Genomic DNA, 26,292 nt, shown 5'->3' with positions numbered 1-26,292 from the left:
ATGGGTTCATGAATGTTAAATTTTATAATGTACTATTTATATATTGGCCAGTGTATTCTGTTTCTTTGCTATTTGAAGCAGTTTAGATATATTTGTTTGTGAAACTAAATTTAAAGAAAAAAAATTGTACGTATTGGTGGTCAAACTTCTTCGACAGACGACGACTTTCTTGATAACTGTCATACACTTTTGAAAATAGCAGTCAAATATTTATTTTCTTTTTTTTTTCTCAATTTTGCCTTGATATCAGAACAAAGCGGAGAAAATATTAATAAATAATAATTCATTCCCCCGAGTGAGGATCAAGCCCACAACTTTCGTGTTAGAGTCACACACTTGCTTCAAGTAAATTAACCTCAATTTTTATGTACGTACATAGTTTCTATCAGAAATTGGTATTCAAAGCCGCAACCGTCACGTCCAATTTGGTTGTATCATATCACAGTTCCCTAACAAGTATCGTCAATCGATGTTACCTCCAAGTGGGAAATGCGTTACGCACAAGGAGTCAACATACATACTCGTAAATCGTGACAGGGCGACGTACAAAGTAATAAATCTTACCATTCACTAATACACCGCATTCAAATGTAGCGGGGAAATTCTGTATTCAAGTTGAGATTTGAGAATCCGTTTCCGTTGTTGGAGTTTTGGATGATTCGTAAGAATATAAAGTTTATTATAGGTGGGTATTATAATTTAATTTTTTTCTCTGTTTAGCTTTTTTATAAAAAAAAATTTCAGTCAATGTTCATACTTACAAAAATTAACTTCACGTTATATTCCTAGCGGGGTAGTATAGCAGAACGTAATACAAAACGGTATCTGCATACCTCTTTCACCTCGTCCATTCTCATCAACCTCTCCATAATTGGCATATGTCTGCATTTTTTTGTTATTGAACTTACACGATTATTTTACAACATAAAATAGAAAATAAACATATTCCATATTTTTACTAGTAAAAAGTAAAAAAAAATGAAGGAACTACAATGGGAACTAACCGAGACCTTTCACCTCAAAAGCTATATGTAACGAATGGCCGGATTTATTTCACGATTCCAAAACAGATGTGATGTTTGGGGTCTTGTATTGATCAGATTATTCTTATGTTCAACATATATTTTACATAGAAAATCGGCAGGTCTTGTCACAGTAGGTAAGTTATACACTTGTACCCCACAAATGTGGGTGACTTCGAATCCTGCATATTCTTACGTCTTTTCACGTTGCCTTTCCCGCGTAGCAGGTTAGGCAGAGAGGGAACTTGAGGTTAAGATAGTGTTCCCCGCGTACCGCCCAATTTCCGAGACAAGTTGAGTAGCGGAACTCAGAGAGGAGAAATGAAAATAGTTTTATTCATGTCCTTGAATGGGGTTCGAACATACAACCATCGCGTTTATAGTCTAGATATTGTCACACTGCGCCTCGACGATCTTCAATTATAAAAATAATTATATTTTAATTCATCATTAAGGTAATATATTAGTACAACATTTTATATGCTAATTAATATACTTTATATCAATAACTTCATAAATAGTCAAATTTAACTTTTAAAATTTTTTATAACAATTTTTTTGTAGAATTTTGTTTTCATTTTTTATTTTTATAAAGATAAACTTTTAATATTTTTAGGCTAATTGATGCTTTACTCTGTGTATTATCTGTTTTCAAGACTATTTATATTGTAGATGGCATTATAATAACAATGTCAGTAACATTTCGGTATATACACTGTCTGGAGATGACATATTGGTTCCAAGATTAATAATTAACGTAAAGTTCACTTGAATAACAAATTACTGCACCAAATTAAAACACTGAACTATACAGTGGACGTTTAATAAAGCGGTTCTATTCTTTTCTTTTAATTCGCCTCAACAAAAGATATCTTGACACTTGGAAGTATTGTTTTAATATAACTTATAAAGTGGCTGTCACAGGTGCTCTCAGGAAAAACTTAATCAAGATGTCCTTTCGCATAATGGATATTCCATTTAGCTGCCCTGATGTAATAAAGTTAATAAATTCAAAACGAGACAACGTTGATCTAAGTGAGGGAGCTAAAGATTAAGCTCCAAAGAAAGATAAAACTTCTAGGAAGCAGTTATATGAAATTAAAATAATTTCAGATAACTAACTGCTTCCTAATTATATCCGCTTCAGAATTATGTAAAATGGTTAAAAAAACTTTACATAAACGTAAATGAAATAGACATGGACAATGTATTTCCTTTTTGTTGTTTTACAAATTGTTATAGTTCAATATTAATTTCTGAAGTGCTCGTATATTTATATGTACACACAGCAAGCAAAAGAAAATTTAAATAAAAATTACAAATATCAACTGAAACTATGAATGAATTTCAAAAATTCAGAATGTCAGTCAAAGGAAAAGCTCCACAAAGCTCGAATTTATCACCCATCCAATTAATTAACCAAAAACAACAAAACAAAACTCGGTGGAACTTTGCGAAAGTTTTGACAATTTCGCGATACATTTCCTTTCCATACTTCAGCGTTTCAGCACTTCATAATCGAATCTCACAACTCACCTCCGAAATATAGTTTGGGAACTTGTGCTGTTTTCTGTTTGTTACTCCATTAAATCAAAGTTATACGAGTTGATTTTAACTGATGGGTTCCTTTGTCGCTCAGTGGTTTTGTTTGTAAATTGTTTTTTGTTTTTCTGCTAACCTTCTGCTGCCTGCTGTTTGATCCTGATGTTTTGCAAACGTACAGGTACTTTCTCTATATATGTTTTAGAACCAAAAAGTCAATATCTATATTCTGAATACCTCACTGCCACACACCACACCGAAGAATTATAATTTATTATAACATTTTTTTATTGTTTTATCTTCACTAGAAAACCCGTTGATGCGTATTACAATAATATGGGTTGCCATAGCAACGTGTAACTTATAACGCTTGCAAAACGAAGGTTCTGTGCGTTTCTTAAATAAGCAACAGTTTAATTTCATACAAAATGAGTCCACCTTTCCACACACATCACTCCCCGTCCACCAACTTTAGTTAGCCAACTTTTATAAGTTGTACTACTATTTCACCTATAACTCTTTAACGGAACCCTGGACCCGCGCATCTGACTCGCGCTTGACCGGTTTTAGTATCGGCCGAATTCATTGCATGTAATCCACGTGGGGTGGTAAAAGCTAGTATGAAGTAAATACTGATATTTGTTCAAATTTGGTGCTCAATTTAAATAAAATAAAAATATTCAAGTGTAAATTATGTTGACGGGTCATACATCTCCCCCTAGAGAACGATTTACAACGCTCTATTAGACTCCGAAACAGACTTCTTGACTCTTTTATGAGAAAGCAATTTATTTATAGTAAGTACTAGAAAATTGCTTGCTTTATATTCATTTACAGTTTTTTTTGTTGTTATTTAAACTGCATTATGAATAATGTAAGAGTTTAACTTTTCAGCACGTTATTCGATTAGGTTCAAACCTAACTGTTGTTGCAGAAAATTATTCTAAGGTTAGTCAGGCGACGAAAAATTCAATTTAATTTTAAATGTGTTATTACTTATTTTTGTTCTACAACACTACTGAATAATTCTTGCAACCATTTCGTAGGAACTTCCTCTCACACGCCCCACGACCATGAAATGGCCTACCTAAAGCATTGTTTCCGGGTCGATACGACACGGGTGCCTTCAAATCACAGCTACCTCCATTTTGAAGACCGACAATGCACCTGTAGGTCCTCTGGTATTACACGGATTGCCGGTGTCGGTGATCACTTGCCATCAGGTGACCCATAAGCTCGTTTGCTTTGTCTTTCCCATAAAAAAATACAATATCTATAGCTAGCGCAGAGTATCGGGAACGGAATGGGCTAACACAAAATTTTCTTTACCTTCCCCAAAAAAAAAGCGCGAGAGATGCGTTAAGATTCAAAGAATAATATTCGTCCAATCTCTTGTATGGCCAACGGCATTTAGATCTCCTCGTGAATAATATACAGCTTTGACGCGGATTTAGCAACGTCACTGCTACAAATAGACGACACAAGTTATGACCCTCTGGCCCTGTCCATTGTTTGAGCGGAGCTTTATGTCGCTTTTTATTGCGTTTTTTTTTTCAAAATATTTGGGGTAGAGTTTTCTTCTCGTGAGAACGGACAGGTGAAAGAAATTTCCTACTTAGCCTGCAATTTGTTTTGTACTAGGTGCTATAAAGTTTAGCTGGTTATAGTAAATAAAGAATTGTAAGCTTCGTTGTAGCTGGTTACTAGGTGATAATAGTGGGCCAAATTGGCACATTCGTGAAATCTTATATTAAAAACCCCCAAAACAAAACTCTAAAAACAAATAAATTACTATAAAAAGCTGAGAATCTTCAAACTATTAAATATATTTTTGAATCATAGCTAGAGATTAAGGTCACATTTGAAATAAAAAAAACTAAATCAAAATCGGTTCATTCGTTTAGGTGCTACGTAGTAATAATACTGTAGTGTTTAAAATAATATTTAGTATGTCTAGTCAATATAAATAGCATTACTGTGTATGAAACCTGAAAATCGGAAATGTTTTTATGTGTTTAAATCATAGGTTTTTTTTTCTGCTACACTAAAAAAGTGTTACACAAAAATTACATAGTTTTTCCCTTTTACCTTTCGCTTCCATTAGGATTTTCGCCAGTATTGCCTTTGAAGAGCTTTCTATAATACTTTTACAAAAATTTCGTCACTACAAGGGTCACTTTTGGATATTTAAGTGGATGTTAAATTTACTTTGGACAAGGTGTGCTTAGGATTTGTTCTCTAAATAGATGTCAAATATTTTCTTGACAATTTCTTGTGAATTTTATTCTTATTTACACGACTTTTCGTACTTTTCTCGGTACATTTATTAAAAAAAATCTTGTTTTAGAAAAAATATTATATACCAGCAATAAATGAATATAGGTGTATATATTTTTATAAAAATATCAGTCAACTATACAATACTTACACGTAAATATTGTTTCTCATGTTACAATCCATATAGTAATTTAAATTACAACTTTCAACTTGGTAATTAAATTCTCAACGTCTTTAGGTATGTTCAATGTTTTTTGTTTCAGCTTCATTCTTTACCCTCATAGCAGAGTTTGCAGAGACAATTTTTGAAAAAAAATTGCTATATTTAAAACCATTAAACATAGCTGATATCGAATCCACAATCAATACATTTATCTCGTTACATTTCTATCCAGATTTCAATCTTTCAATCTCCTTTCACGCTATTATAATCATCTTGTGAAGAGTTTGCAAAAGTTTGATTGTTTTTCCTATTTTGGCAAATCTGTGTTTTATTAGGATCGACTCGTCTCTGAGCATTAAACTCTTACTAGAGTAGTAAAAAACTTTTTATTCGAGGGTACGAAGTTGGAACATAATTTAGGTAAGTAGGGGTGGGCTCTTCAGGAAAAGTGCTTTAAAGCGTTGTTTGCACATGCATAATATATTATTTAGTTTATTCTTGCACAAAACTTACCTCGGTTTCAGGTCAGTTTAAAGAATTTAGTGACACTTTTTTTTTGTTGTTATTGTTCCCAAATATGTGTTAAGATTGCGAAGATCTCAAGATGGCGTGAAGGTATCGCTGAAACTAGCATCGAATAATTAAGTGTATGGTGGCTGGAAGCACAGAAAATATCAAACTTACGAGTATAAGGCAAAACAATTAAGCATTTATGCGTCGATTTTGGTGCATTTTGTATGGTACTTCCGGTGGACCTACAGTTATAAAATTTGACAAGAACTGAGGATACTCCTTTTCCATTACAAAGGTACTGTTGAAGTGGCGTACCCCAAAGTCACGTTTTCCTTGTAACCACAGCGTGGAAATGAAAAAAATATAAATTTCATTTCCTCGAGTAAGCAATTAATTTCACAAATCAAAGTCATTAATTTGATTAACATAATTTGAAAAAATATATGCAAAATTTTTTTTATACAAATATACCATAATATGAGCAACTAATGTATTCTCTACCTTACCCATTATAAGAAATACTTCCGGGAAATCGATAGATCATCGTAAATTCCGCGCAGTGGGCTCACTCGCTTGTTTATTCACGTGGAGAAAATTATGAGCGATAGCCCCTGAAGTTTGACGGAAACGACTTTTTAATGACCCATCGACCCTAATAACATTTTTATTTTGATTAACGTATAAAATTTGTAAATTTCCTCTTAGGGGGCCCGGTTTATTGAAATGTTCTTATCTAAGTAATTTTCGTAGTCGTATTTTCGAATTTGACACTTAAGATAAAGAATGTCACAGTTTATTTCTCTAGTTTCCGATAATTTAGAGTAACTTCTTGCGATGCAGCATCTAAAGCTTTAATATTTCGTTTATCTTACCGAACTAGTTATACATCTATTTAGCGAAGAAGCCACTGTAGTGCAACCGTGCAACTGTAAACGTTGACAGTGTGGGTTCGATTACCAGTCGGAGGAATTATATATATATATATATATATATATATATATATATATATATTATATTTAATATTCTTATTTCTTTGCTCTGGTAACAAAGTAAAGCGCGACCTTGAGTTCCGCCAATTAACACGCAATGCCTCAAATAATAGACAGAAAGTGGGGAACGGAAGAATCTCCATGGAAAAGGAGTGTCTTACACTAGGTTCCCAGGTTCCCGTTGCTTACCCTAAGTTGTTTGCGTAAGTAGAATACAGCGTGAAGCAAAAATAAATTAAAATATAAGATAATGTTAACACATTTCCATAGATGAGAATTAAATACACAAACAAAACGTATACCTACACAACTTTCACTAATTATAATTTATCTCTACAGTCGGAACAAAGTTATTTTCAACCCGACCTATAAAGAGGGAACCAGTAATAACCCTTCAAAAGAGTGCTTTTATTATTACCAACGATTTATTTCTAATACTTGACATAGCTTCGAAGGGATACCTCGAAAATATTTCAATTAGTATTAAAAATACAGTCAAAAGGAATAAGCATGCAAATTGGTGCTCGATCAATTTGCTCTTCCTTTAGAGTTCGAATTCCAAAGCTCTCTAAGGACAGTTTCTATGGCGCTAAATAAATAACAAATATTTTGATGGCTTCATAAAATATTATTCGGTGTTACTTATATATAAGTCTCTTGGAAACGAAAGGAAAACCAATAAGCGAATATTATTAATAGATTCCTTTATTTGGCTCGAGTGAATTTTTTTATTCAATATTTGTACACGAGTGATTTATCACTATATTCCCCAATAAATAACTCCTTTCTCCACTTTTAATACATTTATATACTTATAATGTGGTTTGTATAATGGCACCCATTACTGCAATTTATCTTAAGAAAAAAGTCGAAAAAAAAACAATAATAATAAGATTTTTTTTCCTTTAACCTTAATTTGATCTAAAATTTAATAATTATTTACGTATTCAATAGGCACTTTCAGTAATATAACTCCGAAACAGGCCTCGAGCGCTCTTAATGTTTTAATGAGTTTTTTTCTACGGTATGCGTGGCCCAACCTAACGGCAGATTTACGTTACGGTGCAGACGCGACATTCCAGTAAATCTTCGAATTTTCGTTTACAACTCACAATGTGCTAGGAGGTTACGGTTAGGGCTACGGTCTTGGAATCTATTTACGTTTATTTACGTACATATTATATATAGGTAAAAATATGTAAAAACGGGATAAAAAAATGTTAAAACGGGAATAAACGAGAGTATCCATTGTACGTCTTAAAAGCCACGCAAGCAAAGTCGCGGGTGACAATTAGTAGATATATTAAAGTATATATATAATCATATATTGCTCTGTTTTTATTTTCTTATAGGTTTTTGTTTATGTTCTATTTTTTTATCAATAATTTCAAAATTACATCGAAAATCAATATATTAATATTTTTAATGGTAAATGTTAGGACTTTATGTCATGTTACAATATTTGTATAATTGAAATAACGTATCCTATCCTATATCTTATAAAACAAAGTCGCTTTTCGTGTCTGTCTGTTGTTTCTAACTCTTCTTCTTCTAAACCACCCTACGGATTTTTATGCGGTTTTCACCATTAGGTCGAGTATTTTTCGTAGAAGGTTTATATATAGTTTATTATTTGTACATTCTTATGTAAATTAACTTAAATACGATAAATGTGTATAAAGTCCTACCCGTTGAAACACTTTCGCGCATGCGCTGCTTTAATGGTAAGTACTACATGAAAAAATGTACTGGAGTATTGTTCCTCTTAATAAGATCTACAAAAAAGTCCGCGATGGCATATTCGTATCTTTTAAGAGGTATCTTTTAAGGTATTAATCCTTATCCTTTAAAATACTTTATTAATTTTCTACGTTAAACGAAGATAAAATTGGCTTTTTACACTATTTTGAGATTGCGAATAGTTTTAGAGAAAAACGCATTTAATTGTTGACACATCCCGCCGTTCACACATCAACAGTATCGAGTCAAGTTTCACTTATCCCTTACTCTCAGCATATAAATAAGTATATTAGTTACGTTGGTTTAATGTAGATCAAAACTGTCTTTTACTATTTTTCATTTTAATAAGTAGTTTAGAAGTTGTTACAATATCAAAAAATCCTTGCTGCAAACGGCTCGCCTCGACGACGTTTTGCTTATACAAGCGTCCGCAGCGCCCGCCTGCCTTACACGCATTGGTGGTTCAGTGGTAGAATGCTCGCCTGCCACGCGGGCGGCCCGGGTTCGATTCCCGAATATTTAATTTTCCTCACCGCAGCCACGTAGCTTGCTTTTCACCAGGGACAGAATACCCTCTTTATCATTAACCACAAGCTCGAAAAAAAAACCCGCCTGCCTCTATAGCAACGAAGATTTAGATGCGTTTGCACGTATTGGATAATTGAAGTTGAATGTATTATTTCAGCGCGATATATTTGGTTTCATATTTTTTGTAATAGTTATTAGTAGGTAGGTTTTTGTTTATAATTTCTTCCGTTTAAAATAGTTATTTAAATATATTTAATAAATACTTGAAAAGATTAGTAGCACAGATTTAAAATTACGGTACCTACTAAAAAATCCTTGCTGTGTAAAACAATTGGAAAATCCTTATTGAAACTACGAAAATGCGGGTTGCATTAGGGTTTAATTAATTTTCACATTATCTTAAGTGCTTTGCAAACATACATTATATGAATAATCCAGTAGTAAAAGCGGGCGAAGCCGCAAGAGGGTCGCTAGTTTTAATATAATTTTCATAATTTTATTAGTATGTACCTATTAAATCATAAAAAAATATCTTTAAATCACCTTTCCTTATTATATTAGTTTTATTTATAATCACGTCGCCATTATGAAAGTTCGATACCAGTGAATTACAATGTTTAGTGCTAGGAGCTTTGCAAAATTTATTTCGTTCAATCCCGAGGCTTTGCCGCCAACTTGTTGGAAATAATTAAATTCCGCCCTTCTATTACCAATTTATTTATTGATGGAAGTTTTATTGCCTTGTTTTTTTTTGTTGGTTTGTTTGTACGTAAAGTTGTATAGGTTTTATGATATCTTTTAGAAATTCTTTTTTATTTATTACTGTAGGTTAAGCGTTTTCTCAAGTTTTTGAATTACTATAATTGTATAGTAATTTAAATATTATTTTTAGCTATTTATTTCCTTCTTTTAATATATTTAACCAGTCTGAAAAATGTTAATAAATCTTATCTTATTCTTCTAATAAATGACGTAGAATGTACAACCTATGCGAATAAATGCTCAACGATAACATAATAAAAAAAGTAAGAAATTACATTAAAAGCGACAAATATTTTATTTTCACATAAACATACCTAACCTAAATGAGAATTAGTTGTGACAGACATCCCAAAACAAATGAATCAATACGGAACCTCTTAGGGTCGTTTTCATTGAAATAAGTCGATACACCAGGACGTCGTATGTGGAATGATATGTTATTTCCTATGGGAGCCCCGGCCGTGACCTTAATAGGGTCACATCATAAATCAATGGAAAAATAGCTTTGTTCACGAGTCATTTACTCGCATTAGTTTAGTGAATAGCCCCATGCTAAACTAGTGTTGGCATGTGAAAGTGCTCTCGTTGAATTGTTTGTTTTTCCTTTTTTTTAGTAAGTTAGTAAATTGGCGCCCTAATCAGTTTAAAGTCTGTCTGTTTTTATGAATCACGAAAATCTAGAAATAGACACATAAATATATCGTACCCTTTTCTTTCTTCCATCGAGGATAGCGTGTAAAAACATAAAGAAAAATCTCCACGCGTATATGTTTCTATATTATAAATAATTTTTTTATGGACACGAGCTTGTTTTTTTTGTGATCTTTTGAGTTCTGATTTCTTTTCTTTCTATACAAGAAATAAATTGAGTTTAAAAATTAAATAAAAATGATAAGCATCAGTTAAAATACTGCAACAATTAATCAAGTACAAAAGTGAATGTTTATGTTTTTTTTAGCTCTTAGTAAAATATATTAATCATACACATTTTCCTTAGTTGGAATTGAACTTACACCCACTATATCATAATTCAGAATCTTCAACAGCTCCACACTCTACTCCTAAGATACTTTCCATCAAATTTTCAAGACATTGTGTAGAGAGTAGAGAGTGGTAATACTCAACTGTTCCCGTTACCACACAGAGAAATAATTTTATTATATAAAAAAAATATAAATATTCCCAGTACTGGAATCGAACCCAATATTGCGTTTACAATGAGACCCCACTGCGTCACACAATAAATTTTAATAATTTAATTTAATTTACAACAGAAATTTTAAATGTCAGAACATTTTCATAGAATAATATGAACTAAACAGACTTTTGCATTAAACCCCGAGACACAAAAGACAATAATAAAACATTACACAAGGTCTATGGTCTAAGGAAGCGCTAAATTTATATTCGCCGTACGTACGTACACTCCGAACTAAAAACAAAAGGCCGTTTTGTTAAGGGCTTTGCAAAATGAATAGTTAATTTCTTGAGACGTGAAGAAATGCTTTTTTTCCCTTTTCCCTCCGTCGCGTCGCCTTTGTATATATGCTGTTGAAATATCTGTATTTGTGTCATATATTTTGATTAAATTTTGTGTTAAAAATCGAATTTTATTATTTATTAGCTTGGTGGTTGATGTGGATTCTTTGTTGACTAATATTTTATTTCTTTTTGTTTCAGGTGGCTATAACCGGCATTAACAATCTACGATAATATAAGAAACCGACAAGTACGGTCTGATATCACGTGATTTTTTGACTTCTCTACATGTGTGATAACTATTTCTTTACACTACTGTCGTGATCGTAAGTTAACGGAAATATATAGATATTGAAAAAATCTAACGATATTACGCTCTTTCTGTTAACTTTGCGTCCATTGAATGTCATACTTAATTGGACTATATCTTGAAAGAGATTTGAATTCACAATCATCACATTCGATTTAATTTTGATAATTATACAAGATTCGTATACCTTTAATTAGACTTTATATTAAGAGAAAGTAGTGAATAGAGTAGCGTATCACTAATGTCTCTCTTTTTGGAGATATTAAGATATATAGATAGATATTAATCTCCAAAAATGAAATATAGTATAATTGTAAACAAAAACATTAAATGGAGAAATATAATCCAAATATTACCATTTAATTTAACCAATCCTCATTATCGAAAAAGTAATATAAAAAATTTTGATCAGCACACGCCAAGCTTTGTTATTTCCACAAAAGGAGTTGTGTTACAACAATTATGTATATTCCCATTATATCAGAAGGGGACTGGTTAGATTTCGTAGGGTGCAAATTGTACCCCGAGGGATTGACGTATATAATCAATGTTGAGAATTATAGTGGTTGAAGCGTTAGGTTAGGTTGGGGGTGGTTTTGGTCGCACGTTCGGTGCGTGGGACGTTTGGATGTCATTGTCACACTAATGGTCGCAGATTTGATTGTGTTGGTATTAATTGATTGTTTGTTTGGTTTTGTATGTATGTATTTATATATGTATGTACTGTAATTACATATAAGGTAATGTGTTAAAATTTCTGACTGTACGCGTGGTGGTTATAGGTTCGATTACAGCTCGAAGAAAATTGTTTTTAAATTTTAAAACTAGATATAACCAATCCACAAATGTTGTATTCTAAAGTTTGAATAAATTGAAGGAATATTATTAAAATATAATATAATGTATTACATTATTGCTTTTAGAACTTTATAGCTATGGAGAGTTGCTTAGTGGTTTTGGGTTCTTTACATAAAGCGTATTTTAAATTAATTGCAAATTGAATCACAGAGCCCTACAAAATTAAAAAATATAAACTTTCGCTTAAGCACGCTTAGGGCCTAATGGCTCAGTTGAACAGCAACAGACTATAAACATGATTCAATTCCCAGTCAGTTCAGTCCCAGGGAAAGAATTATTTCTATTTCCTCATATAAAGCACGTTAAGTTGCATCACTTAGTAGTGTGAAGGCGAAAAAATTAGAGTACCTATACGTCAAATTAATATAAACTAATATAATTATCTATGTCAGTTCAGTAAAACAAGGCGAAAAAGTTACGGGCGACGAGTAGTTAAATATAAAATAATAAAAATTTAATATACCTAGGTGCTGTGTTCAAAAGGCACTTGTACTCTCCTACTGGCGCACCGCTGTAGCAGATGCGATTCATTAACGCAATTACCTACGGTTTATTGCTAGGAGCTTTATTTTCTCTTATATCATTACGTTTTTTTCCAAGAGAAGTCATTTATTTTAATAAGAAGATCTAACGACACAAACGTTTTATGTGAATGAGGTTAAATTAAATTCTATATTTTTATTAAGACTTTTAATATGTGCATATACCTTTTAAAGATTCTGTAAGCGTAGCAAGTTCATCTTTTGTCTATGTTTTGTTTGTGTTTTGTCTATGTCTGTCTGTCCGTCCATATGTTATTACCAATTTAGTTTTTTATTTATATTTATATATTTATACATTTTTATTTTTATATTTATTGTACAAATGTATATGTATCTTCGGTGTAGGTAGTTCTGTAATTTTTATAAATTATCAACTGTTGATTGATACTAACGAACGAACTTGTTGTTGATTTATCAACTGTCTAAAGGTAATTTTGAATCGATCTTACTATTAAATAATTTAACCATATAATTAGTATGTACATTTATCATAACTTGAGAACAACACATACAAATTAATATTATATATATAGGAAATAATATTACAATGGGATTTTTGATATATAAAAGGAATTTTGATAGAAAAACGAAGACTTCCCGTGGGATTGTGGAAGAAAGTTTCTTTCCAAATACCCCTAATATGTGAAGATCGATGCGTGAACTTTTATCTGATAGGACATGATTGACGTGAATTATTGTTTTCCTCTTATCTTATGGAAATCGAATGGTTAGGAAAGAAAAAGTCTAGTATTTTTAATACTGAATAATATTTAATTAATTATTGCATTATCTGCTAAAAATAATCGCTATAGTAATTTTAGCCTTTGTAAAGAAAACGCAATAATAAAAGCCTATATTTATTAATCCTTATTCCATATTAGTCTGAGTATGTAAAAGCTAAAAAAGCTAAACTGTGAAGCCACACTCATCGTTCAACACGTAGAGAAACTCAAAAATCACTGGAAACCCTAAGTCTGTATATCACAAACAAAATCCCCAAATTTCATTAGTATCGCCTCTAAAATGTAATTATCTCGAAACGAGTACCACTATATTAAAATGAAGCCGTAGAAAAACTGATTAACGTAACGTGAACCGCCCTTAGTAAGAATCACTACGAACTCTATCGAGACCGCGAAATTTCATCCCCTGAACGCTGTCTGCATCATTAGGGGTGAGAGAACTGAGTTTTAGTTACGTATATATATATTATCGATAAAATATTTTTAAAAATCATTTTGAATATTTAATATAATATTGATTTAAATGAGAAATTGTTTGTGTGTTTAGAATATTTAAAAACCGGCTATGTGCTTGCCAGACTCCCGCACGTGGATGTTGGGGTTCCGTGCCAGGGTTTTATTGTATATAATTTGTTTGTTATATATATCTACAATCTTATCTCTATTAAACATATGACAATGAATTTTAATTTAATATAAAATTTAATATAAAATATCTTAGAATATATCGATAGGGCAAAGCTGTTTGCTAAAACATCCCTAATAATAATATGATATAACATTGCCGAGAGCGGTCGTCTCATATTTCTTACATCATTAAGCCAACGCATACCTTTATATGTCAAAGCACAAGGTGTCTTATGAAAACTGAATAAATTGTACTGAGTTTCCGGTACGGTAATGACTGTCTGTACGTACCCGAGACACTTTTGTTGAACGACTTTTCGTGTTAAATACGTTGTGTATTATATTATATTCTTAGGGTAATGTTTACTCGTGTGCGTATATGAGGGTATTAATTTTTTTTAGCTTCACGCTTTATCACGCATATAATTTCCGTAGAATTTTCGAGGCATTGCGTGTTGAATGGCGAAACTCAACGTTGTGCTTTGCCTTGTTACTAGACCAAGTAAATGAAAATATGTAACCAAGTAAAAGTCTTAAATGCCTTGTATAAGGCGGAACAAAATTTTGTCAAATTAAACTAACACTCTAACTAACTGCAACTAACAAAAAAAATTAAGCCAGTAAATATTCTCCGTAAGGTATTTGAACCGACTACCAATCTCTCTCATATTAAATCTCAATATTGTATCAAATAGAATTTAGAGCTCTGCAACACACATATAATAAATAATTTTCTACACATTCCTACTATCAACCATAATGATATAATGTGTTGAAACATAAAACACTACGTTGCATAAGAAAATAAGAATTTAAATAATTTCGTTTCCCCTTTCTAACTCAATACCTGCAATGTCGTACGTAAACCGGAGGCGCACATGTCTGTTGGAACAATATTTCTAAATAAAATACTTCTATTGAAAACTGAGAAAAGGTTTTTATTCCCAAGAGTCAATTTTATTTTAAATGTTGAATATAATTATTGATGCAATCTCATAGTACTCTAGGAGTCTAAAGTTAATTAAAGTTTAACTGATACTATAATATCACTAAATTTCTTCATTAGTTTAATATTACTTTGAACAATTTCTACACAAAGTTCAAGCACATAGCGCTAATGTTTGAACACATTAACATTACACCTCTTATCGTACTCGAGAAGTGTTCAAAAAGAAATACACCCAAGATAAGATCTAATAATGATAATGTTAACGAAAATCGCTCCACAAATTACTTTGCACCACGCGTAGGTGAATCGAAAAAATGCCACCTACCGCCCGCCCCAGTATCGCCCGCATTATATTTAAGTGGATAGTTTGCGCGAAAAACATCGGCATTGTTGTCCAAATTGAAAATAAACTCGCCCCTTCAGATATATCGCGCTTTTATATTCAAAGAAAATAAAATTTCCGCTCTCCGGAGCATTCGGATGGTACGGCGTGGTGTAGCGTCGCTGACCGAATTCGTGCTGCGAGAGGATGGTAGATGCGGGTCGGTTTTTTTTTTTGTTTTTTTGTTAGTTTCTTTTTTTTTAATATTGGTGTCAGTTTATGTTGATTTATGTAAATTTACGTTGTCTTTGGATTTTAGCTATGTTTTGGTTAATTAACTAGCAACAATAACTATTATGGTACCTAATTAATAATAATATATTTAATTAGCACAATGACAGAGCATCTGGCTGTAAACAATTATTAAACTCAATAATTTTTATCGTTTACGTACCTAAAGGGTGGATTGGCGTAGTAATATAAGACTCCGATCATTGATAATACATTTTCAAGTTAGAGTTAGCTCTAAGTAACGCAGTCGATTGTATATTGCTCTAATTGACAGCTTGAGCGAATACCACTTAGCAAATGCTGGGGTGATTTTTCATCCTAATGTGGTTTCTGATACATTTAAATATCCATGCAGACATATTACACGATGGTAGTGTATGTGAATCCTCGTCAAGGTAACACTTCAGAGTAATTTTTGTCGTCACTGCTTATTTAGGACAAGTTATAATCATTTATTAACACTAGAAGCGCCGCCGTCCCATTTTTGTCCCAAACGCAAGGTTGATTGTTTATAACTTTTTTGTTTTTTAATGTATGTATATGAAACTTTTTGACTATTACCAATTTTACACCTTTATTTAATTAAAAATATAAATAATTATATAGCAGTCATACTTTTTGAAAAAAAAATAGATTTACCTAGAACTGCCGCTGGGTCATTTTTGTCCCGCCATTATTATTTTATTATTTGAGGGTATAATTTGACATATTTTCATGCTTCGGGGACGAGGTGGAGGTGAAAGGACGATACGGGGGCGGAAAAAAATTGAATAGTAGGTTTAGCAGTCAATACCTAAGTTTTTAGGGTTCTGTAGCTTTTAAGGGGAAAAAAACCCTTATAAGATCATTTTTTGTCCGTCCGGCTGTCTTTGCCTTTATCTCAGGAACGCTTGGAGAAATCGAGTTGATATTCATATGAGTATATGAATATCAACTATATGACGATCTACAGTCCCTTGATTTCCTGAAAAAGCACGCTTAAAAAAAGATATGACTATTTATATAGTAAAAAACGTGTATTTCGACACTGTAAAGGGAATCAAATTAATAAAGTACTTTCAGTTAACTTAGAATTATGAAATTTGGCAGTTAGCATCTATATGTAGTACTAGTACAGGAAAAAATCTGAAATCTATACATTTATGCATAAATCTTAAAAAATAATAGCCTGAAAAGTAGGGTAAAATTGGTGTCAATACTGAATTTTGCCGCTAGTTCAAGTGAGGTATCAGATGAAAGGATGACTAAGCTCGGCTTGAATTTTAGAAAAACACTCGATACCAAATGTGGGCAATTGTAGGGTAGGTGGAGGGAACCTAGGAACCTAGTGCTATGCACTCCGCTGGCATTTTCCGCCGAATTCTGGAGCCATTACTATGCAATGTTATAAATCATCTGTGATGTATCACTGATGAAGAATAAATTAATGCATTACTTGGCCTAATAATAATATTAACTAATTTCAATAACTTATAATTTTGTAAGAGTAATTCAGTTAGTTGTCACGACCTTAGAACGTATTTAAAATATTTGATTCTTTCTTTGTGTTTGGTTTTTTGGTACTTTTATGTGTGTTAAAGAACAAAAATTGATTATTAAAGATGATCTACATATTTTACGAATTATTTTAATAATATTTTTTTTTGTATTATACCAAAAATCAACATAATAAGTAGAATGGGACAAATTTGTCCCGACGGCGGTTCAAGGGGGGTCTCAATCTTCGGCACTTCTAGTGTTAAATAAAAAAAATATTGAAAAAAGAATGATTGATATTACGTTTACAATTTTGTTACATTTGAATTCGAAATATAATATAGAATTTGTTATTTATTAATAAAATTTAATATACATAAATAAAAAAACAAATGTAAATAAAGGGAGATTTTTCGAATGATATTGCCTCCAGCAAAGATGTACTTTAAAGTGGCATTTCACTCAATCTGTCAATTATTGCTACCTCTTGACTTTGAAGCTTCCATCGTTTTCAACGTAACGCGTTCACAATATAATAGTTTTACTTTTCTTTTTCGTGAACTTTTAAATGTAAAGCGTGGTAATGAGTTCCACAACTCAAAATGCATTGCCCGAAGATTCCGTCCGCCTGTTCTGCTATATGAGGGATAGAGCATAAAGCTGAAAAGAAAATAAGTAAAAAAAATGGTAAAGAGATAGAATTTAGTGAATGCTAGATTGGATTGGAGAAGAAAATTTATGAAATTTCCTTAATTTCATTTTCTTTTATTTATTGTAAAATATGCACTCATTGAAAGCAAAAAGAAATGGAGCTTTCAGACATCAAGACTATTTTTTTCTGTATAAATGTATATATACCTTGGAACAAAAATCTATAATAGTTAAAAGATAATAAATTTATAGAATAATGGTCGTCACGACTGAATTGTTGCGACAATTTGCATTGTCATTGTTGAAAAAGCGTTTAAAATCCTACCATTAGTCGTTGGTAGTTAGATTGGGCTGGGCGTTAACAATTTATACGTAACACTACACACGTAACACGTACACGTAACATCAATTGCGTACACTGTTTAAACACTAAAACACACAATTTTGTGAAATCCCCTCTCAGTGCTCTCCTACACTCGCCAAGGCACTGTACTCGTAGGTTAGGTACATCCCAAACTTTTGCAAAAGTGATTGTGCGTTGTCTGTTGAGTTCCACCACTTAACACGCAATACCTCTAGGATTACGCGGAAAGTGCCTTAAGGTTAACGAAGTGTCTTTACACTAGGTCCCCAGGTTCCCTCTACGTACCCTGCTATGCGCGGGGTATAATGTGAAGCCAAAAACATATATTATATTATATAGAATACATATATGTATATATGTATTTTGAATGGAATTTAGTAGTGTGATATTCTCATAGCGTAATTGTAGTGGCCATAGTGGATGTGACATTTTTATACGTGAAAATGTACGTGATATTCCACACAATGCCTGCTCGGAATATCTTTTTAGAGACAATTTATGTTTGTTAATGCTTTATATATGAGTGTTTTTAAACTATTTTATATATACCTAGAGTCAAATACTCTATTTGAGTGGAAAGTCTTTATATGTATGACATTAATGTTTTTGAAATATATTTTATTTTATTGCATTATGAATGCTATAGATGCAGTATAGAATCTAAAATTGCAAAGTCTCTAAAGAAATATTTCATTACAAAAACGAATATTTCTAAAATATTTCAAAGATATTTTTTAATGAATACTCTATGTAATTTATAAATATTATATTCATCCCGCAGGGTAGGTAAAAGGAACTTATTCCTCCGTTTGCGACTTTTCGCCAATTTTTTGAGGGATTGCGTGTTGAGTGGCGGAAATCAAAGCCGTGTTTTGATTGTTACCAGAATGAGGAAAGGAAAATATTAAAATATAATTAATTCTTCGTGAGTGGGAATCGAACTCCCAACAATAATACACAATTTATAGTATTGGCTACGGCGTTAAGTTTAGGTATTCAACATGAAATATGTATAATATTCAAAAAATGTCGAAATGTGTGTAATATATGTCTATCCCGCTATATTCGGGATACGGCGTGAACTTAAAAAACGTTGCACGTTTGCTTTTCTACTACAACTTTTTTTTTTGTATTTTCCTTCCCTTACATTTTACTACTTTGTTCGTTACACCCGAGCAGATCTGATGAGCGTCCATTTGTTCCATCAATTATTCGCTTAGCTGTAGCTACAGTATAATTTATGGCGGTCAGCCCTGATCCTATATGTGGGGCCAACTTTGCTTAAATTACCCTATGTCAGTGTTACACTCGCAACGGGTAAAAGAAGTGGTAGTATGAAATCTATCTACGGTAGTAGATTCTTCTATTATATTATATTTCTATTATTTATTAATAAAAAGTGATTTCAGGAAATTCGCCTTAGTTTTTACCTTTAATTCACGTTGTATTCCACAGCAGCAGAAGAAACCAGAGAACCTAATGTTAAGACACTCCGTTCCCATTAAGACATATCCGTTTCCAAGTTTCTGCCGAATTCTAGAAGCATTGCATGTTGAGAGACGGAGTTCAATACGGTTTGTCTCAATGAAACATTAAATATTTCATTTCCTCGACTCGGAATCGAACTCACACCCTGTCGCGAATAAAGACACACGCTTGCTTACTGGCTGATATTATTTAGTTGTATATAAATATAAAATATTTAATTAATATCATAAATTTATTAGCTTTTACTAAGTTATTAATTACAAGTACACTAATACTTAATAACGGGTGATTACTCCGCCGGCGCAAGTGTTAGGGTCGTTAGCCGTTATAAATGCGTGCATTCGTTTAATTTTATTAAATTGCTTCCACAACTCTAGTAGTAATAGTACATCCTACGATGTGATAAAATTTATATTAGAGCACTTTATGTTCACCTGTGAATTGCTTTTGAAATTTTAAAATGGGTAATTGTTTTTTTTTTTTCCTTTACTGGTTAGCTCTGACATTTGTTAAAGAATATATATATATTTAACTAACTGTTTTTTGGTTGTTTCTTGTTATTTTGAATATAACTTTTATGTATCTTTCGTAAATTAACAGATAGGCAAAAGAGACTATAATATTACTTTCTTCCTTCCTTTCTTCCTGTTAAGAGATATTAGCTACTTATAGTAACTAATAGTAACTATACCAAAGAGCTAAATATATAATATAAATAAATTAAATTTAATACACTATGTACATTGTACATACATCAAATCTACACCCGTTAAAAATATTTGAACATTCCTTTCTATACTGACAGAATAGGCTAAATTTATCAAAATGATTTTATATATTTTTTTTTCTTAAAAACCTAATATAACACTTATAATATTCTTATTTCTTAGTAATAAAATCACACAACCCCAATTCATGTTCACACAAAACTAACTGCCCATTAATTATTTAGACGACTATTTACGACAGGCTTCACGCCTGCCCGCCCGCGCGCTACGTGGCCGGTATGAAACGCTACGGAATGCTACGAAGTGCTACGGGGAACTCAAGTGACTTGATATTTATGGTACAGGTCTAACTTTTGTATAGACAAACGGTGTTTAGATGTGGATGTTTGTAGTAAATGCAATGATGGTCGTGGATTTGATACTTGTAAATTAATTTTACAATTTTTTTTGTCAAGTGTATTTTTATGACATTTTTTACATAAAGCAAGGTAGAAGGTAGATGGAACCCAGTCGTTAAATATCATATTTGCTAATTTTCACATTTTCCAGGGTTTTCTTACGAAATTGAAAAATTGACATATAAATATTGCCTCCCATGTGCAATGGATGTGTATGGATTATACAGCCGATTGCGCAACGATGCCTACACAACATTTTGGAAGTAGTATATCTTAAAATTTTTAAAGTAAGAGTAACATATCATATTAATACAAATGTATTAATTTGAATAAACTACTTTATTGATTCTATCTTAAAAAGTTGAAAATATTTTTCCACTTTTGATGACAAAGGAATATAAAATTTTATAATAAAATTAGTAAGTCATTCTCAATTTAACGGCACACCAAAGAGAAAACTATAATGCCAATCATTGTCAGAAACGCTTAATAAGGAATGGAAATTGAATGGGATTAGAATTTTTCATCGGACGATCATATCAACTAGACAGAGTGCATCCTTTTATGATTTAAACGACAGCTTATCGAAATCACTGTCTAGTCGACGAGTAGAATTGAATTGATGTCACAAATATTTTTTTTCTTTGTCTTATGAAAGATTAAATTATTTTGAAATGTTGAAAATGATATTATTTGCTAAAACGTGTTAATGGGATGTGAGTTCAATTCCCACTCGGGGGAAAGATCATATTTCAATTAGTTTCACTCACCTGCTCTATGATATAAAGAACGCATTGAGTTGGTAACAGAAATCGTATAAAATTTCGACACGTCATGATTAAAAAAACTTATTTGGGTAAAGCATTTTACCGTTATCAAAAGTAACAATTAAAAATTTTAAAATCATATTTTATTATCATAGGCCTAACTAAATTATCTTGAAACTATTTAAGCTAAATTCCAAAACATTTAATTAATTTCATGTACTTCATAATATTTACTACATCCCTATTCTAACTTTAAATTTAAAAAAATGTAATAATATGTAAAACTCGCTCTAAAAATATGGTTTCTACGCTTAAATTACATACATATGTATGAACTTTGAACGAACAATATTTGCTCTGGAAAATTTATTTTTCGTCTATCGATCCCCCGCGTTAGCATCCAATTATGTAACTAAGGCTTAGACGGTAGTTTAGAACACTCCCACCGAGCTCGTTCAGCCAGCCGTAGCCTGATAACAATGAAATTATCCGAAATACACTAAACTGTGTAGAAGTACTGGTTTGGTATTTCTAACATTATTATAAAGCGCTCAGACAAGGTAATTGAGAGGATGTTCAAGGATAGAATATTAGGAAATTATTATTAAAATGAGAACTATAGTTGTTTGTTGTAAAACGTCCTTAATGAGCTCTATAGGTAAATCGCTGTTCTGAAGTTTCTTCCATAAAATAATGTATGAAACCAGGTCGAAAGCCTTAGAGAGATCAAGGAAACAAGCAACGATTAGTGTTTCTCTCTTTAGGTAGTAAGTGACAGCACTCTTTAGACAAAACACTGCAGTTTCTGTTGATAGACCCGGTTTAACCAAACTGATTGTCATGCAGTTGGACGTACGAATTAAGCTGTGTATTAAGAATGCTATCAAATACTTTTGAGATTACGGTTGCCAACTAGATAGGCCTATAAGATAGAGTTTTTTGTATTCAAGAGTTTACACGCTAGATTAGTATGCTATATTAGTATAACCCTAAGGCTTATGCGGAGATAGGTCTCTAGGCTCAATTTTTTTCTCTATATAGATATTATGTTCATTGTGTATTTTAGCAGATGAAACCAAATGCCAAAGTGTTTTAACTAGTTTAGGGGATTTTGCACCTTAATATCAAACACTTAAGCTTATAATATTATCTACTCTAATATTGTAAAGCTGAAGGTTTTGTTTAGTTGAACATGATAATTTTAGGAACTACTGGTTCAAACTTAAGAATTCTGTTAGTCGTTGTCCGTTGTTATAGACATCAAACACGTGTCTCGGATTTTGATGGCATGTAAAGAATGAAGAGCCTTGGCACATTTATTTTTATATCTAACCTGTTGCGTGAAATAAAAGCGTGAAGCTGAAAACATAATTGATTATTTTTATTACTTTTTTACTAAACATATATATTTAATCACATGTTTTTCCTAATATAGATAAACAAAATTCAATTACAGATTATATTACGCCGCTAAAAACATTCTTAATTAAAAGAGCAGAGTGGTGAGCTTTTGAGAATATTTCAACATAATATTAAAACTCATTATAAGAAAAAGTAATAAATAAAATATCAGTGAAAATCATCAATTAACTTAGTTAGAGTAGATGTTTTACGAATATACCACGATCGAAGGTAAGCGGTAATAAAAATACAATTTAGTAATGAGCCACCTGAAGCAACCCCGTAATAACTAAGTGTAACGGAAGGTCTCGAGGGGCATTCAGTATTGGCATTAGTGTGAGTGCACAGTGATTTATATATTTAACTTAGAAATATAATTATATTACTAGCATTCATAGTGTAATATGCTTTTTATGGTTTATAATGTCGGGAAAAAATTTTTTTTGTAAGCGCTATGGTTATGAATTCAATTCTGATTTGAAAAAATATTTATGTTTAAAATATTTCTGTTTCCTTGATATATATAAATAAGGATATACGATGGGCTTTCGCCTCTAAATGCGCTATATATAAACATTGCGTATGAGCGAAAATTGGAGAGCAGAGTGTCCTTGTTTCGTTTAACACTATACATAGTAAAGATGTATCATTCATTATATCTCGTCATTTGCGAGTTTTGTTAAAATATATTTATATACATACATATTGATATTAAAAATCGATATTAAATTTAACTTAGTTGTACTTATTCGCAATGAACATGTTAGAACTTGGACGTAATGTCACAAAGCGTAGCATCAACGATTATTCTGTTTCAACGCATAAAGTTCATTTGGTCCGGACATAAGAGGCCTAATAGCAATCTGCTGCCATTCCAGTGAACGTAGCTGCACAGTGACTATAAATTAGTGTCACTATAATTGTAATTTGTGACAGAATAATTGCAGCTATTATATCTAGGTAGATAATGATTGAACAAGTCATATACAATTTTTTTCTTTCTATAATTTCCTATTATTTTTAACCCTTAACTACGTTAGTGAAGTGGATTTCTACCCCAGATGCCATTTATCTACAAATAGCTCCCATTCTTCGTGCAGCTCTCTCTAATCTTATTGATGGCAGTGCTTTCATAGTGCATGGACCGTAACATGCCCCAATAAGAAAAAAATTGACATAAATTGACAAATCGTTAGCTCAACCATTCTTATCCTGCCATGTGCGGGATACAGCGTGAAGCTGAAAAAAAAATGTTGTAAATATGCAACATTCACGATATTTACTTTGCGTTTACGAGATGTGGGAGCTCGCTTGAAAGGCGTAGTAACTTCTCAAGTCACTTTATTACAGTTTACACTTTATTATAACTATCCACACTCAACTCAAAACTTTGAGTCTCTCACAGTGTGTTGCCTTCGAATGTCTATTTTAGTGCTTACGAATGACTGAAGTTGTAATTATACGACACTTTAGTTAATTGCGGGTTAAATACTTTTTAAATTTATTTGTAAAATGATTTAAGTTATATTCTTATAACATTTTGTACTTTTTTAAGATAAGAATATTCCTACGTAAATTTTAAAAAAATAATATAAAACACATTGTGTTTCTTATAATTTGATGACAATTATTTTTGTTAGTAAAATTACATATTGACTTATTGAGGTTTTTATAAGTTACAAAATTTATAATTGTCAAGTAAGTTATAATAATATCAGATTAACCTTTAAGTATGGACGTCGGGTCTGACAGACCAGACAGTTCTACGAATTCTACAAATCGGCCACTTCTCGGTGACTTCCGCCACTGAGTCTCTCAGTACCTTTCGTATTAATGACAAAATGAATGTAGATAGCAGTGGTTGTGTCTCTGGGTTCAAAACACGTGAGTATTTATCTTTCTAAACGGGGCCTGGGTCTGTCAGACCCGACGTCCATGTTTCCCATACATGAATGATTTCAAAACGCCATATATTTTTATAATATTACAAAATATACTTTAATATTTTAATTGTATTATTTGTATTCAAATGTTTTTATTGTTTTATATCATATATTATTTTGCATTGTTTGTTATATATTTTAGTAATATAAATATTATTTACCTAATAAAAAAGTAAAAAAAAAAATTTAAGTTAAACGGTTTTATATTGCAGATAAATGTACTAAAAGCTAAAAAATAATTTCATAGAAATTATGATTACTAAAATAAAATCGTGGGGCACGTCCAATATCTACAATTGAAAGACATAGCGTGAGACTTCACCCACCTAGTGGTAAGTAGCAAGTGTCCCCATACTTTATAATCAACATCAAACAAAAGAATTGGACGATGACATTTTATAAAGAAAATAGCACTTTATCAAATAAAAAGACGCGTTTCGTATACTAAACTACTCTAAGAATTGAGAATGACTTTGACTCGCGTTTCGCGATCTGATCTATCATTTATTGAACATGAAGCTAAAAAAATAGTTTTGGGTTCTTGAAAAACATGTACACTTTGCCCCCAAAAGATATATAGAAACACAACACATGCTTATGTTGACTGCAATCGTCCTGTTTGCCTACAATATTGAAAGCCATTGTGTATCGATGTTCAATAATACCTTATCTTGAGGTGTTGTCAAAATTTTTATTTTATAACATAAGATGTAATTTCTTTATTTTTTTTATTTGTTAGACTTTATATTTTGTTAAAAAAATATTTATTTTATTATCTGTCTTTTTTTATAGTATTATTTTCTTAAGAGTCATCCCATGTGGCCAAAGATTGAAATTGTGACTTTAAGTTACTTAAATCGTTGTGATGCGTAAAGTTTAATAAAAAGCGATTTTATTTATATTGATTTTGTTTGATTTGAGGCTATTCATGTAAACTAAAACATAAAATTGTCTTCTTCCTTTAAAAAACAGCCGGAATATGACGTCGGATCTGACAGACCCGACGTCCATATGTATGTTATAAAAAAATCACGTCCATAGTTAAAGGTTAAAAAAATGGCTCCAGTTATAAATTGAGTTCAGTAGGGAACCGAAGAGTCTTAATGGAGAACGGATTGTTCACGTTAGATTCCCAGGTTCCCTAAGCTATGTGCAGAAGATGGTGTGAAACTATAGCTATATCTGTTTCGATCTATCAGTAACAGGAAAATACCATATTCGTGAGCTCAAAATCATCTTGCTTTATAAGGATTTCAAGTTATAAAAAGTGAGCCTCTGGCATCAGTTTAAAAAGATTAAATCATAAAATTACATTGCTTTCTAAGAATTAACAATATCATTCTACATACCATCGCGTGATATTATATACTTTACACTACAAATATTCCTTAATGAAATTGAAATTCGAGTCAATGAAAC

At 31.7% G+C, this 26,292-nt stretch overlaps 1 protein-coding gene across 7 annotated transcripts in view; it reads left to right on the top strand.

Annotated features, from left to right (window-relative positions):
* The window catches only part of bru1 (bruno 1), a 350,067-nt gene that overhangs the window by 164,419 nt on the left and 159,356 nt on the right, over positions 1–26,292 (top strand). For 4 of the 7 annotated variants that reach the window (XM_085203418.1, XM_085203416.1, XM_085203414.1 and 1 more), the window contains exon 2: positions 11,217–11,270. The exons of 2 other annotated variants lie outside the window; for them this stretch is intronic. The gene's annotated coding sequence lies outside the window, so the exon portion shown is untranslated. The remainder of the gene's footprint in view (positions 1–11,216; positions 11,271–26,292) is intronic. One more of the 7 variants, XM_085203422.1, reaches the window with a different exon arrangement.

This window comes from Heliconius melpomene, chromosome 19, assembly GCF_056956725.1.
Source record: "Heliconius melpomene rosina isolate 202511_hmr_F chromosome 19, ASM5695672v1, whole genome shotgun sequence".
In the NCBI taxonomy this organism is placed as follows: domain Eukaryota; kingdom Metazoa; phylum Arthropoda; class Insecta; order Lepidoptera; family Nymphalidae; genus Heliconius; species Heliconius melpomene.
Note: the sequence above shows the minus strand (reverse complement) of the source record. Positions and strands in the feature narration are given on the sequence as shown.